Here is an 18580-nt window from a genome sequence, read left to right as displayed (position 1 = left end):
GTGATAATCAAAGTGCCATTCAACTATGCAAAGATCCAGTCCAACATCAGCGCAGCAAACACATTGAACTGCACATGCACTTCATCAGAAAGCTCATCCACGACCATGTTCTTGAAGTGCAATATTGTTCAACAGATGATCAAGTTGCAGACATCTTTACAAAGGCTCTCACAGAGGCGAAGTTCACTAAACTTCGATTTATGGTTGGAGTTCAGGAAGTTGTCACTAAGGGGAGATAGGCTCTAGTGCCTCCTTCCTTCTCCTATTGTGTCATATTTGTAAATCCTTCAATCCTATCCCAAGTTGTTCTTAAGGGGGGATGTTAGGATATTCCAACACATAGGAAATAATTAAGTATAACTTGGTCTAGTATAGAGTTAGGTAAAGTGTGTTTCTTTACTATGTACATTTTGTAACTTACAATCCGAGGGTCAGGATATGTAGTGATCCGATGGTTCATTCTCTCCTCGGTATTATCGACACTTGATCTGTGGCTTAACACCCGATTGGTCCATGATCTCTATTTAAAGAGCATGGAGGGTCATTTGTAGGTTAACCCGTTCATGAGGGAATCTTATGTAAATTTTCAATCTTTTATTAATAAATTGCCTAAAGTGGCCGCGTTGGCTTAGGCCATGGTCTGTTTCCCTCTTTGAGGGTTTTAACCACGTCAAAAGTACTGGTGTATTGATCTACGATTTGTTTGTGAGCGGTGTCCTTTGGTGATTAGTCTGAGGAACTTACCCTGTAAATTCCTACAGATATAGGCTTCAATGTTCATGCATTAGGCTTAAGTTTGTACAATGTAAGATTGCATGGTGTGAGTGAACCAAGAGAATAGTTTTTTCTAGTAAGTATAAAGATCCACTATGAGTGAGTCTATTTATCTTGACTTATCAACACTATTGGGGCATTATAAACTTATCTTGAAGTCTCATCTTAAAGTATTGATATTGTGGGTATGGCATGGTGCAATACTTATCTTAGGTGAGTCATTAACTTCCTTTGTTTTCTGTAATTTTATTTAAAATGACTTTTTATTTCAAATTGGCATATATTCCACAAAATTTAGCTCAAGTGGTCTAGTTGCCAACGTGAAGTTCTTTGAATTGTTGCTAGTTGTTGGTTTGACTCTCTTGGATTCTCTTGGGGAAAGGCCCATAAGTACTCTAAGGGTTTTTTGTTCTTTCATTCCAAGTATGTATATATATATATATATATATATATATATATATATATATATATATATATATATATATATATATATATATATATATATATATATATATATATATATATATATATATATATATATATATATATATATATAAAGTCATTAATCAATATATGTCATTAATCAAAATGAAGGTTTGAGAAATTAAGTGACCATTCTCAATGATGTGTAGATTTTAAAATGGTTAGTGTTTGATAGTTAAATAATGAAAATACCAGTAAATACGTAAAAACTCCAAACTTCAAGATTAATCATGAAGGTCTCAAAGGATCCATATATATTTGAGGGAAAAAAAATGCATGCATATGTAATCTGCATTTGATTCAAATCCATATACATAAAAATAAAAATCCAACGCTCATGCATAATAAGCTTGTACTTATCCAATATCCAATCCACAGTGTATGTAATGATTATAGATAAGGTTAAATTGTGAGGAAGCCCGTACTAGTTTGAACAACTGAATATTGGCATAGCCAGCCCCAATATCCAATCTATGGCGTATATAGTGACTGTAGATAAGGTTGAATTGTTAGGAAGCTTGGACTAGTTTGAACAACTAAAGATCAACATAGCCAACCCCTCACTACAAAGTGTTGATTTATATAAGAATTTTGATGCCTTTGACATGGCACCATGTTCATTGCTCTTATGGAGTTGTGAGATGGACTAAATATCAGCATAGCCAGCCCTAATATCCAATCTACAATGTATGTAATGACTATAGATTAGGTGGAATTGTGAGGAAGCTTGGACAAGTTTGAACGACAAAAGATTGGCATAGCCAACCCTTTGGTATAAAGGGTTGATTTTATATACGAATTTTGATGCACTTGACATGGCACCATCTTATTGCTTTTGTGGACTCGTGAGTTGGTTTGTAAAGAAAATCAGTTAAAATAAAAAATAATAATAGCAAGGGTTATATGTAGCATTGTTGCTTAGTACCTCGATCTTATGCAAAAAGTAATTGATGTAAAAGAAATAACTCTCTTTTTCTAGGCGAATGACTTCAAGATAGATGAAAATTAAGTTAAAGGGTTGGATGGAAAGCACTAGGAGCCAAAATTTTCAATAATATATAATTAACACAATTGTTGAACCAAATTTATATTATGATTATGGAGTAAATGACATTATTATATTATGCAAGTAAAAAACAAAAACAATATAAATGACATGGCGGTAGGTATAATAATATAACAAAGCTTAATAAAAGGAATAACAAATTGGAGATAAAGATTAAGCATTCCTATTGAGAAAGAATAATAATATTATGAAATATGGTTATATAATTCAACAACAGACGTATCTATTTTGAACCCCCCTCCCCCCCAAGGTGGATGAACCCACGTTGACTTACATTTTTTTAAGATTTGGATGACCACAATTGAGTTCGGAGGGAATATGCTTCGTCTGAGTCACATATCAACGAGTGAGGCGATCATGAACATGAAGTTTTGGAGTAGAAATTAATTTTGGGAAAATAAAAAATAAATTTGACCCCTTGCGGCAGTGTGAGGCAGAAATGTCAACGCCGCGAAGACACATAGAGAACAAAAACATTGAACATCAACACACGTTAGCGGTGTGAAGAGACATTAAACACAAACATTGATTAATAAACATTAAATGTTAATATAATGTTTAATTAACATTAAGCATTAAACATTAAATAATAAACATTAAACATTGATATAATGTTTAATTAACCAGGAACAAACAGTGTTGGAGTGTAGAACAACTCTCAGAGTGATGCGTTATGAAATCTTTGTATTCTCTGTATTGTGGACAACCAGCCGAGTGATGCGTCATGAAATCTCTGTATTGTTATCATTTTTATAGCATAATTTGTTTTGTTTCGGTTAAAAGAAGTCCAATTTAATGGATTGAATGTTATGAGTTAATCTTCATGGGCTTGAGTGTTTTGATGGTCAGGGTTGTAAAGTAACTTTTGTAAGGTGAAGGTTGTAAAGTAATTTAGGTAAAAAATTACCTAATTTTAGGATATGCTTGTACTTATAATTTGGATTTGTCTTAATTCTTGACGCATTTAGTTCATAATTATAATTCATATATATTTTTTTTTTTTGAATATAAATTTGAGGAAGGATTTGTATTTTTAAATATTTAGTTTAAATGATAAAACTTTATTTATAATATTTGTATCTCATAAATATATATTGTTTATTATTTTAAGTTTTAATGGTAAAATAGATCTTAATTTATAGCAATTATTTATATTATATAAATATTTCAGACATATATATAGAAATATTAAATAATTATATTTTTATTCATTGAAGTTTAACTCCATATCTAACAACCTTATTTATAATTATATCTTTATTCATATAGATTTAAAAGTGAAGTAGGGGTAGGTGAATCGAGGGATTTGAACCAATTAAGTAACCTTAGGGATTTAACTTTGATAGATATGGTTACATATATATGGTTAATACACTAAAACACTAAAACACTAATGATCTAGAGGAATATATTGGAACACTAATGCATTGGACAATACATTTGTTCTGTTAACTCTAACAATGTTCCCACCCCATTGTCTATGCTCAGTATGCACGACACGCTTCCTCACCCCATTCTCTATGCATCAGTATGCAGGGATGCTTCATCACCCTAAATTTTTCCAATTGAGTTATTTTACTAATTGGGGATCATTCTCTTGGGACATCAGATCTGACTCTGTTTGCCTGGACGTTCTTAATTAGACTTGGAGTCCAAACTATGGTAAGGGAAAAAAATAAAATCTAACCACACAATTTTTCTTGATTACTTCAAGAATTGAGTGTGCTTTTGTGTTTACTAAGGAATGAATTTGTTTTTTTTGCATCTTGGTTTCTAGAAATCTACTACCCTCAATCTTTTAGTCAATTTACTGTTTACTTCTTGCATTGATATTGCAAATATCGTGAATGTATTCGAAGTATTTCTTCCTCAACTTCTATTACATCCTAATCCAGACGATCCTTTAAATGATGAGGCTGGGACCTTATTGATGCATGACATAAATTTTTATGACCAGAAGGTGAAAGGTGAATTCACCAATGCTTTTCCCATTTTGCATTAGAAATTTTCCCTGGAAATTTTGCTGAGACACTTCATGTATTTATAATTTTTACTTGAACTATTTGTACAACATATCCAGAGATTTCTTTAGGAACAATATTGTTTGTTGATTCACTTCTTGTATTTATGTTGTTGACTTGAACTATTTGTATAGCTTATCCAAAGATTTCTTCAGGAACTTTATGTTTAAACATATAATTCTTGCCCTATTTTATTAATAGTTTCTTTTGTGTTGTGTTTTAGAATATTGTAATCTGTATGCAGAGGCAGAAGACCTAGGAGGTCAATAGGAAGACGAAGATGGCGAAGACATTAGTGACAATGAATATGCCTCTGATGATGATTAAACAGCTAGTCTGGCTGGCCCATGTCATTCTAGATCGAGATGTTGTTGAAGTCCCAATTGAGTTGATCGACAATGCGATTTTTGGGAATGAAATTAGCATTCTTAGCATGGAAATATAAGAAAAATCTGGAAGAAAGCCAATTATGTAAATGTTTACTATGATTCTGTGGTATGTAATTCAAAATATTCTAAGTTTGATTGCAAAATAAATACTTCAAAGCAGGGTCATTTACATGAAACAATGAATGGAACAACACAATGAATTGAATTTTAATCCTACTACCTTTCCTTCTTGATATTGTTTCATTTTCCCACAATACTAAGCCTTTATTTTGTTTGATATGCTATTTTGATGTTTATTTCCCGCCCCCATTTCAAGCAGCATCTGCACCCATTTCCATTGCTTTAGCATATTGCATAGCTAATGCACACTCCTACACCACATTCTGCAGTCTTTGCAAGGCCAATCGGACTTACTGTTACAACCAATCAAGGTAACTTATACACCAAACACCATAAAAAAATAAATACTACACAACCGATGTGGAAAATAGAAATTTGTGAGGTATTCATGCCAAAGGCACATTGATGGCCAACTTTCTTTTTACAGAAAGTAGGTTTTGTTAGTTGGTTGAAGGATGATATTTCCTCTCTTCAATATAGATATAAATCCAAACATTAAATACTTGAAGTTAAAAAGGAAATTTAGAGTTTTGTCAATAAACATATTGATTGTTTAAGTTTTCAGATTATTATTAAATGTATCAACTTAACTATTGGGTGTTTGCAAATTTTTTAAATTTGTTCATCTGAAATAGGCTTCAGAAATTCTTTACTTAACGTTTTTCGTAGTGGGATTTACCACCCCAATATTGCAATGGTAATAGATGACCGATTGACGGTTTGGGAGGACAGGGATCAATCTCGTGTTCATGTTGTTCCATCTTTTGCACCATACTATGCTCCATTGGAAGATGTACTATTTATTCCTCTTGTTTTGATCCATTATTCTTATGAGAGATAAGCATATCTTGGAGGAGTCCAACTTTACACCTCTACTAATTTCTTATTTATGTGCTTTGCAGAAAGGTCAACCTGTAACAATATTATGTATTGCAAGAATTGTATCTTGAATGTGAGAGGTGGTTTTTTTAAGTGAGTAGTATGTTTTTGTATTATGTTTGGATGCATAAAGGTTTTAGTATTGATTATGCATTTAAAAAATCTACTTTCACCAACAAGAAGGAAGTTAATTTAAAGTTCTATTTGATTATTATACTATAGATGTCCTTTCTGTTGTCAAAAACTACATGCACTTTAATATTGTTGGATGTCTGTGTTATTACAGAGATTTTGATGAGGGCCTTGATCAAACGATGGCCAGAATCTTATATGAAACTAATGTGGCATATCTTCCATCTACACCTCATGTCAACAACTACTTGGTGACAGAGGTCTGAACTCTAGATTCTCTTTCTCATTATGTTTTTCATATTCTGCTCATGGATTATATCCTTGTGTGTGTACCATGACTGCTTCAACATCAAGTTAGCCTGACACATGTTTTTGTTCTGTCTTCTGTGGGGGTGTGGGGTACAGGATGAAGCAGCTATAGCAAATGGAAATAATGACTTGCCTGTGCAAAAAGGCATGATTTAAGTTGAATCTGAATGGGGCTTGAAACATGTAAATTTTAGTCCTTTTTAGTTTTAGTTGTAACAGATTGCCCATCATTTTCTTGGTTTACTGTTTAAGTATATTAGAGCCCACTATGAAAATGATATTATTGTTTACAATTTTGATTGTTGCTTCAGGATGAAAATGTAGTTCCAAAATCTAGCATTGCCTATGTTGTGATGGACACTCAAGATCCAAAATCATTAATGGCCCCTTTTGAGCAAGAAAAACCAATTGCCAATCCTCCATCTCATAGCCAATCCCAACCACATGACAAGGTTTCTGAATATTCTCATGCAGTTCCACCTATAGAGTCTTCTCATTCTATTACTATTGGTTCTTTAGAAGCAAGTGTAGATGGTTTGCCGGGTATGGAAGAAGGAGAAATCCCTGAATGTGAGTTGGATCCAGATACAAGGAGGAGACTTCTGATTTTACAGCATGGAAAAGACAATGGGGTGCACAACTCCAACTCTGCAAATCCTCCATCATCCTTGAGGTTTATGCCACAAAGGAATCCCCAACTTAATCAACATCCCTTTGGATTGGTAGGAGCAGAAGAGAAAATATGCCCCCAACTTATAAAATCATCTCAAGGGCTAGATTTTAGACCATAAGCTCAAACTATTGATATTGTACATTCTAAGAACAATTCCTATTATGGTGGCCCATAATATCTTGATGGTGTGGATAGGCATAATTGTGACTCTAGAAGGGGGCTACCTAAAGAGGTACGTAGAAGAACTCGAGACTTCGTTTCTTATTAGAAGCACATGCTAGGATACATGTTATTTGTCTTGATTCCTAGATGTGTGTCCTAGTCCCAAGAAAAGTCAATTTTTTTTGCTCCATTAGTATCAATTAAAACCCTCCCCACTCCTACATTGCTTAAATATGTTATAATAATATATTTTAAATATTTTGTAAAGATCATGTAATCCGGTTGTTGCACTGATGTAAGTAGAGATTTCTCTAGTGAAATTAAACCTGTTGTAAAGTTAAATTAATTTATTACCTGCTGTTAAACATAGTAATTTATGTTGCAAAGGAAATAGTTTTAAACTGGACAACATCTAGATCGCATAACATATCACGTCTCTCTTCATCTATGTTCTTCCATATGCTACTGCCTTATGACGTTTCCTTTGCAACATCTGGTGCAATTGCTAGTATATGCCATATTGATTATTGAAATTATGTTGAAACTCTATGCATTTGTATATATTTATGTGTTTGTGTGTAATCTCATACACTTTTATGTGTTCTGATGATAAGCCCTAATTTGGGTATTGGTTATATTTATTGAATACAATGTTATGCATCAATTTAAATGAATATGTTTGCGAACCCTTGTTAGGGTTTGGTTGTTAACGTGTTAAAATGTGGATAATTAACCGTTAATTCCATTGTGTGATTAAGTAATCAAGGTTTATACATTACATATATTGCATTTTGTACATTTACATGACATTCATTTCAACCTGAAAATTTCCAGGTTTCAGAACAACCATGGCATGGTTAGCGATTTTCGCTTCCGCATTTGAATTAGATATTTTTGACCTAGGTGGTTGTGGTAGAATTATCCACAAGGTAGTTGGGGACATTGTAGAAATAATTCTATAGAAACTGTTTCATTCCTTCACTATAGTCATATGGATTTCAAAAAAATCCATTAGTGAAAACTAGGAGAGCATGCAAGATAATTATAGTCAATGCATGATACAAATCAACTATTTAGCTGTGAAATGAACGAAGGTCACTCATAATCTATGCAGTTTCCCATTGATTTAAAATGTACTAAAAGCAGCGGCGAGAGACCCATGACATGGCTTGCATTGATGAATAATGAAATACCAGGGGAAAACGAAGTTGGAGTGAAAAACAATTTTGAGAGTTTGTTAAATCGTGTACCATTCACTGAGTTTAATGAAACCAATCATCATCAACATGAAAATCTAGTTCGACAAATCCAATTTAGTGAATTTGTGGATTCTCAAATTGAAAGTCAATCAGATGAGAATGAGGAGGTTATAAATGAAATGGAAGGTGGTAAAGATGTAGGGGGAAATGAAGGATTTCAGAAGCAACATAAGCTAAAAATGATATAATGTTTGATGGATTAATACTCCACCAGGATTGACTTGTTTTTTTTGTTAAAAGAATGGAAAGAGTCATGATTAACTTGGAAATAATGGAAAGAGTGAGGATTGACTTGTTTTTATTATTATTATCTGTCATTCAAATATTATGTATTATGTTTTTGTTAAGGTAGATTTTTTTTTTTGTTAATATAAGTTTTTGATTTGTCTTAGTATGAATGTAACCACACATTTGGCATTTCTATATCCAATCACAAAATAGATTTCTTTTCTAATCAAGCTAATAATTAAACCTTTTTAATAAAAACGAAGATATGTCATCAGCATGCCAATGCCAAAGAAACTACATAAAGATCTCCAAATCAAAGGAAAACTCACTATTTCACCTACTAGACAAACAATAAAAGTTAGTGTTATATATAAAATACCAATGACCCATGGGTGTGGACATGTGAGTGTGAGTCTCAACCTTTAAGCTTTAGGCTTTAATGTCTGTGTTTTAGGCTTATGTGCCTACATTGTAGTATTGTATTGTGAGAGCCCTTTAAGATTTAGGCTTCAATGTTCATGCATTAGGCTTAAGTTTGTACAATGTAAGATTGCATGGTGTGAGTGAACCAAGAGAATAGTTTTTTCTCGTAAGTCTAAAGATCAACTATGAGTGAGTCTATTTATCTTGACTTATCAACACTATTGGGGCATTATAAACTTATCTTGAAGTCTCATCTTAAAGTCATAATATTTTCGGTATGGCATGGTGCAATACTTATCTTCATATGTGGACCTACCTACTAGACAAACAATAAAAGTTAGTGTTATATATAGAATACCAATGACCCATGGGTGTGGACATGTGAGTGTGAGTCTCAACCTTTAAACTTTAGGCTTTAATGTTTGTGTTTTAGGCTTACCTGCCTACATTGTAGGATTGTATTGTGTGAGCCCTTTAAGATTTAGGCTTCAATGTTCATGCATTAGGCTTAAGTTTGTGCAATGTAAGATTGCATGGTGTGAGTGAACCAAGAGAATATTTTTTTCTCGTAAGTCTAAAGATCCACTATGAATGAGTCTATTTATCTTGACTTATCAACACTATTGGCGCAATATAAACTTATCTTGAAGTCTCATCTTAAAGTCTTAATATTGTGGGTATGGCATGGTGCAATACTTATCTTCATATGTGGACCTACCTACTAGACAAACAATAAAAGTTAGTGTTATATATAGAATACCAATGTCCCATTGGTGTGGACATGTGAGTGTGAGTCTCAACCCTTAAGCTTTAGGCTTTAATGTATGTGTTTTAGGCTTACGTGCCTACATTGTAGGATTGTATCGTGTGAGCCCTTTAAGATTTAGGCTTCAATGTTCATGCATTAGGCTTAAGTTTGTACAATGTAAGATTGCATGGTGTGAGTGAACCAAGAGAATAGTTTTTTCTCGTAAGTCTAAATCCACTATGAGTGAGTCTATTTATCTTGACTTATCAACACTATTGGGGCATTATAAACTTATCTTGAAGTCTCATCTTAAAGTCTTAATATTGTGGGTATGGCAAGGTGCAATACTTATGGTTAATGCTACATATAACCCTTGTTATTATTATTTTTTATTTTAACTCATTTTCTTTATAGACCATTGTGTCCAAAACCATGTGCGAAAAATCATGCACAAAATCATAGGTAGGTTTGCCCAACCTAATATAGGGTCCAAAAACAAAATTTTCTGGGGCACTGCCCCAAACCCCATAGAGTGGGGTTACCTTCACTCCTCAAACCCCTTGTTACCCCCCTCGCTATGCAATTGGCGCAACGTCATGGCGATAGGTATAATAATATAACAAAACTTAATAAAAGGAATAACAAATTGGAGATAAATACTAAGTGTTCCTATGGAGAAAGAATACTAATATTATGAAATATGGTTATATATAATTCAACGATAGACGTATCTATTTCGAACCCCCCTCCCCCCACAAGGTGGATGAACCCATGTTGACTTATATTTTTTTAAGATTTGGATGACCACAATTGAGTTCAGAGGGAATATGCTTCGTCTGAGTCACATATCAACGAGTGAGGCAATTAGGAGGATGAAGCTTTGGAGCAGTAATTAATTTTGGGCAAATAAAAAATAAATTTGACCCCTGCGGCAGTGTGAGGAAAAAATGTCAATGCCGTGAAGACACATAGAGAACAAAAACATTAAACATCAACACAAGTGAGTGGTGCGAAGAGACATTAAACACAAACATTTATTAATAGACATTAAATGTTAATATAATGTTTAATTAACATTAAATAATAAACATTCAACATTAATATAATGTTTAATTAACATTAAACATTATTAAACAATAGACATTAGACATTTATAAACATTAATAAACATAAATGTTAAACATTATTAAACATTAAACAACATGAATAAACATTAAGCATTACTAGACATTAATGATCATAAAGCATTAATAGACGTTAATAAGCATTAATAAACTTTAATAAGAAATAGTAAACATTAATAAACCTTAAAATGTGTTAATAAACAAACAAAAAAGTCAGTTAAGAACAAACATCAAGTATTTAAGCATTAATAAAAATTAAATATTATTAAACATTAATTAAAACTATGAAACATTAATTAGCATTAATAAAAAAATGAACATTATTACATTAAACAATGTTAAACATTAATTATGAAATGTTAAACATTTCTTAAGATTATTAATATTTTTGTTTTTGTAAGCTTAGTAGGACCTTTCATTCATACATTTTCAAAGAAAGTTACAACCATAAAAGACATTCTGTGGGCTCAACCTGTCCATTGGGAAACTAGCTCTGTTGGCCATTGGAACGCATTATAAGCCATCCAAAATATGAGGTTCTTAAGTCTGTTAAAATTAGCCTTATAGGCCGGAATTTCTAAAAACCAATTCACCCTTAACATGTTAATAGAATTACTACTACTGGACATATACATACTCAAAATGTAACAAAATGAAATAACTAAAACTATTCATCAGAGGACTCCATGGGAGATGGGTCCTTTGCACTGGAACCTAGTAATTCGGATTGAGGAAGGCACAAAATGTGCTTCTAAATATGACCCAGATGGACAATTTGTTGCTGAATTTGGAATTGAACAAGTTGAAATTCTTTCTGAATTTCCTGGAATCCAGGATCAGCTTTGATAGACCTTGTTGCATGTATGATAGCTCTCGCTAATATGTTCTTCATCATCCAATAAAGATAAATTTCCTGCTTTTACTGGGTGAGACGACCTTGAGTATGGCCCGAATCAGGTACCAACAAGCGCAAATCTTCCATGTAGATTTCCTGCTCATATTGTTGGTTAAGGTTTGCCTCCCAACTTACTATCATCTGTCTTTCCTTCATAGGAGTACTTATTATATATGCATGGGTTGCATCAGTGATGTTTTGGGCATCCAATTTCCTTCCACTTCTCCTCGAAGGCCTCAACGAGGATGCTCCTCATCCTCCCTGAGGCTTTCTCTTTTGACTTCGTCTGCATTCCCCATTTCTAGACTAGTCGGTGCCCATGGATGGTCTTTTCATCTCAGTCAACCATCTCTAAGTTATACTATAATCAAATACGCAGTCACCGAATGAGCAAATACTCTTAGCTCATCAACTGGGTGTTCAATCCAATTATAAACTCTTGGAAGAATTACAAATAAGAGTAGCAAGAAATAAGAAACATTAAACCAAAACAAAGTGAAAGTAGAGCAAGATGTGTCAACCATCCTCCATTGGTTCTTTCTTATCATTACCCATAATCTTTGCTCAGACATCTCATAGAATAAATTAAATATAGAGAGGGTTTGCAATGTGGAAGGCCTTGACGGACCTGTTTCAAAACAACATTCACCAAAATAATTTGGCACTGAAGGAAAATCTTAGAAATATCAAGATGGAGAAGCACGATAATATGCCGAAGTACTTGACCAAGTTCACCAAATATCAGGATGAGATTCGAAGTGTCTGTGTTATAGTTGCTAAGAATGATATGGTGAGCCTCAAACTTCTAGGACTTCCGGAGAGCTGGTACAGCTACCAGAACTCAGTTAATGGGAGGGAGAAGCTACCAGAGTGGGAGACATTTTGGTCTAACTTGGTAAAAGAAGAGATTCAACAGAACATCAGAGATGGGACCTCATCAAAAGAAGTGGAAGAGTAATTTGCATTAGTGATGAAAGAAAAGAAATCCAAGGGAAATAAATCCCAAGGTGAGCAGGGAGGCAAGAAGAAGGACTTATTGAACATCAAGTTTTTCATTGTCACAATTTTGGGCACTCTGCCATGAAATGCCCACAGAAGAAAGCAAGTAAGAAGGAACCTACAATAGCAGTAGTAGGTGAAGCTCTAGCTTCACAATTCAAACTTGATTTCACTCTCATTGCATGCATAGAAAGCACTGTAATGGGAATCATGTGGTATCTTGACATCATTGTCTTGTTCCATATGATGGAGAATAGAGATCTTTTCAATGAATTGGAGAAAGACCTCAAGAAGAACATAGAGTTTGGAGATGATGGGAGGTATAGTGTGAGCGGAATTGATACTGTTACTTTTTAGAGGGAGTCTGGCTCCCCTCTCAGACTCACATATGTGATATATGTTACAAGACTAAAGAAGATTCTTGTTTCTGTTGCGGTATTAGAAGATCGTGGCTACAATGTGATTTTTAGTAAAGGAAAGGTTTTCCTTAGACACATCGCCACAGGAAAGGTGAAACAAATTTGTGTGCGAGTCTAAAACTTGTATTCAATTGAGGTACAAGATGCATGCAAAGCCTTGAGGAGTAAGGAAAAGCTTAGAGACTTGGTGGTTGAGAGGGAGCATGAATTACCTCTCAACATGAAGCCTCAGAAGAAGCCTCAACAAGTTGTGGAGCAACCATAATTGGAGAAGAAGAGAGGAGACCGAGTGGAGATATCCACTAAAGTAGATACCCCTAGTAGGGGCGAATTTTGTTCCAAGTGGGCAGCGGGAGCACATGTAGCCATACCTCCAGGTGAGAGGTGGGGTGATGTGAAGCAATAGTCCCAAGAGTGTAGAAGTTTGGGCAGGGTCCATTGAGGTTTTTTTTGTCTCATGGATCATTATCTTGCTATGGGGACCCACAATATTCAAGGTGAGGGGGATCAACGTCACTCAGATACTGAGAAGTGAAGAGTAGTGTTGACCTCAAAGAAGGAGGCTCAGTAGTAGAGTCAGAAACAACACAATTTTTTCTCAGTAGACAGGTGCAAACATAGTTGATTCAATTTATTTTGTTTGGATGTTTCTTTTGTTGCAAATGTTGGTGTAGCAACAACAATAGTGACAAGATTTGCATGCAGAACATTCCAAAGGTACTAGATCAGGATAATGTTGAATTCATTTCTTTTTGAGAGGGAGAATTGAAAATAGCAACATGAAATGTTAAAAATAACATCAAGAAAAAAATGCTAATTTAATTTTCCCTTGAATTAAATTGTAAAATCATCTAAATTAAACAAATGGTGCATGCAGTGAGAAGAAGGCCTAAAATAAATCATTCCTTAGTTAGAAAACTCACTAATTTTATCCATTCAAATTTCCTTTAAAAGGAGAAATGAAGGCACAAGTTTAATCATTGTTTTAGTGAGCACGAGTTGGTGATACCGAGAAATAGGAAGCACAAGTTTGTGCTTGTAGCTTGTGAGAGGAAGGTGTGCCCAGAGAAGCTTGTGCACATATTGGTAGTGAGATAGATAGAGATAGTGCAGAGGTTTGCTCAGGCTTGAGGAAAGCATTGTAATATGCTCATATTTTCTGATTAATGTAATATATAGATAGTAGGGGTTTTTAGCTATGTCTTTCCAAGAAAATTATTGTGTTATGTGCCATTGAATTCTTTCTCTTTTATGCTTTGTGATTTCATTGATCATTTATTGTTTCTACTAATGATTAGAGTAGATTCAAGTCAGTTTTTTAGCATATTACAATTTTCAGTTTGAATCTACAAGCAATTTCTAAACCCCGACAAGCACCCAATACCTTATCTTTAAGAAACAAGGGAATCAAGAGACTAAATCGCTTCCTCCCTCAATATCAACAACAAGGGTATCTGGAGACTAAACTGCCTCAACCCTTAATATCAATAAGGGTATCCCGAGACTAAGCCACCTCAACCTTCAATACCAACAACAAGGGCATCCATAGAATAAACCACCTCAACCCTCAATAGAAACAACAAGGCCTAGACAGTCCCATACCTACTTGTCCCATCACATTGTACAAAAACATACACATGCATAGTGTACCACAACACATATGCCTACACCCAACGTATAACACCACACATACATCCACACCTAGTTTACAACATCACGCATACACCCACACCTAGTGTACAACACCATGCATATACCCACACCCAGTGTGCAACACAACACATACACCTAAGCCTAGTGTATCACATGACACATACACCTGCACCCGTGTATAACATGACATATACACCTATACCCAGTGTACAACACAATACATATATGTACACACCTTACAATACCACGAATAAACCTGTCGCAATACAACAACTGCACATTACATGTAGCACCATACCAAATATACACAACACAACATGTACAATGTGTACACACTACCACCTGCACAACACACAATGTGCACAACACCACCTGCACCATGTGTACACAACACCACATGTACACAAAACCACATGCACCACATGTACAATCATGCACACAACAACACACGTGCATATCACCGCATATCCAACATGTGCACAATACCATATGTACACAACATCACACACACATCATGCGCACAACACCAACTATACACAAAACTACATAAAAAACATGCACACAACACCATATATACACAACATTGCATGTACACAACATTGCAAGGACAACCTATACAACATATACACAACAATATTACCAAACATCCAGAGAGCACACTGTCTCTACCAAGAAACCTTGCTTCTAGTGTCTCTCCACCATCTATGCTTATCCTAGCATGCCACAACTCACACTTCTCTCGTTCCGCTAATGTATCCCTCAACATTACCTATCCATAACTTAAACATAGGCATCGTATGAGAATATAATATCCATTCATATCCACATGGCACTAACCTCATGGATTTGTCAAGGCTACTCTTCTCACTTGATTCCTCATAATACTAGGAACCTCTTCATGTCATTTAACTACATAAGCAATTATTCCTCCACAACAGTGATCCGTGATGACCCTATCATATTGTGACATACATACATACCTATATACATATACAAACATCAACATAAAGCAATCATGATTCGTGACGACCTTGTCAGAAAATGACAAACATGCATACATATATATACACATTATCATAATCATGATCACAATGTAATTACCAGTACTCATAAGCTCAAGGTTAAGAGAACTTCCTTTATTTGTGAAACACATGCATAACATTGAGAACAATAGTTCCCAACATAGAAAAGGAATCTGACGCCTCAAATTCATTTACTTTTCATTTCCTGTTAACTTAATCATAATTGTCCTTGAACCGTCCATTTATCCCAATGGACCTATTAGGTTCCTATACCAATAGGAGTCATAGTTTTGAATGACTAAGGTTAAGACTTGTAATGTTGTACATACCTTTGGTTTCTGCAAATGTTTTCCATATTAAAAATAAAATAAAATGTAAAGAGGGTATGTCCTAAAAGAATAATCAAAGGACAAAAAGAATGAAAATAGGTCAAAAAAATGAAATATATGAACCCTAAGAGACAAAAAGATACCATGAAAGTGTGCAAGTCAAAATGGCATTAACCACAATGGTTATGATTTGCATAACTGCCAATTGATAACTGTTTGTTGCTACTGTTGGTGTGTTCACGTGGGGAGGGTTGGCCCTCCCTAACCGCCAACTCCAAAACTATCAAACCATAAGTTTATGCGGTCAACCATAGTGGTTAAGAAATAATGCGTAGCAGAGTTGGTAAGAGCTTTGGTTGTAGAGGGGAGATCATAGGGTCAAACCCCGACGCCTCCATAAAATTTTGTCACACCAACGTAGGGGCACATGGCGGCCTCTGGGCTTGCCACATGTTGCCTTCCCATTGGTCCAACTTAACCATAATTTCCCAATAACAAGATGCCACTTGGCACAATATGACTCATCCACCTGTATAGGAATATTCTCCTTTCTGACTGGGCTGTACAGATGCCCAGTCAGCATCCTAGTCAACTTTTGCCAAAATTTTGCCTGTTTGGTGAAACGGTCAGCGGGCTCTAACTTCCTCATATGAACTTCATTTTTAATGAAACGAGTTGCATTGGGATCACATCGCCGAGACAGTCACTGTCATTTAAGTTTTGAGTGATTCTAGACACTTTTATGTTTGAACTAATTCTTGCCCCTAATCCAGATTCTGATCACTCCTTCCCGCTGACAGGATTTTGGACCAAAAAAAGTTGGTTATATGATGAGAGTTGAATACTCTTCTCCTTCCCAAGTCTTATCAACTAATTATACTTGAAAAGTCTCCATGAAAAGCACTTGGGTACACTGACATGCCTTGCATTGCAAATGGCTATGTCCCTTAACCATTGTTCTCCTTTTTCTGTTGACCCAATCCAACACTTGTTGGACACTTTCTGGCTGAAAAATACCTTTGTTGTACCACATTGATCCCTCGATGCTTGGAAAACTGATACAATCTAATAGCCTTCCCACTGAGAATCTTGGCGTCAACATATACAACGGTCTACAATGGCTGCAATTTTTTGACATCTCGTCCACTTTCGCTTCTTGTCTCTATCATCCTCCAGTTCAACATGCTACTCATTTCATGATTTGAGAATGAAGGCTAAGCATGATCATCTTTCTCAAGAATGGACCTTCCAAAATCTTGCGACATCTTGTAACAAATACAACCATTAAATGGAAAAAACATTATGCAAGAAATGCAAACCGACGACCTCTTCTTTTTCTCCTTCAAAGCAACAATTGTCACATCTTGCAACATCGCCATGTATCCTTGCATCTTGGTGTACAAAAAATTTTAATGTGTTAGTCAATGGTTTACTAAACACAAGTTGACAAAACATACTTCTTCAAGCAAATGACTTTCAAGTCAAGCAAAAGCATGTACAACAACTTGACGATTCTTTGCATAAACAATAAGAATTTCACATCTCATGCAATAATTGATCAACATATCCCTTTCATATTTGGAGATAAAATCAACTCTTCCAAATTGATATGACATACATGCGACAACAATCAACACAAGTCGACACTCATTCATGTATCCAAACACAATGAAACTAGCTACAATTCCATTGTTCACACACACACAAACTTTCATGTATGTGTACAATTCTTCAATTATCCCTCAAGTATAATCACAAGTACAATAAGCCCAAAAACATATATGGGTACATAAGGGCTGAATTGACAAATTTTCTGCAAATGAAGTCAGTAATATACCACACTTTCACACACCTTCCTGGCGAAAATATGCAACATCAAGAATGCGTTCAAAATAAATGCATTCACATAAAAATTTGTGACTACAAATTGCCTTCTTTGCTGCATTTAAGTGAGTCAAATAGAGCTCCACTTTCAACATCTTGCATCATGCAAGTTGCAACATAGTCTCAACAGAAAAGTAATGCATTCATAAGGCAAAGAATTGCACCTATCAACAAAAGAAATGCAAGACTTATTTGGATAAGAAATCAAACCACCTCTTACCAAAGCATTTCCATGGCGCTTCTTTCAACTGCACATCATCTTGTGAATCATATTGACCCACATCAATTATGGAATCTCCTTTTTCATTCTTGCCAAAGTCTCTCTCCATCTTCTTCAAATGTTGTGGATGACTTGTTGGATCAAATTCTAACACTTGTCTATGAGATGACCTTGCTTATGGAAATGAGTGAAAAATAGTTTCATCTTCTTTGCAACATGGTTTCCATTGTCCAATGGACCTGTTGTTGAAACATCAATTGTTGAAGTTTCCATCACACTTGAAATGCATCAAAAGGCTTCACAAATATGCAACCATATAAACCATACTTGCAAAAAACTCAAGCAATCAAGAAAATAAACCTTTGCTCT

The sequence above is a fragment of the Pinus tabuliformis genome, chromosome Q (genome assembly GCF_031772625.1).
Source record: "Pinus tabuliformis cultivar Carrire ecotype Pingquan chromosome Q, CPIR1, whole genome shotgun sequence".
NCBI classification, from domain to species: Eukaryota; Viridiplantae; Streptophyta; class Pinopsida; order Pinales; family Pinaceae; genus Pinus; species Pinus tabuliformis.
The sequence above is the reverse complement of the archived record's forward strand: the minus strand, read 5'-3'. Positions refer to the sequence as shown.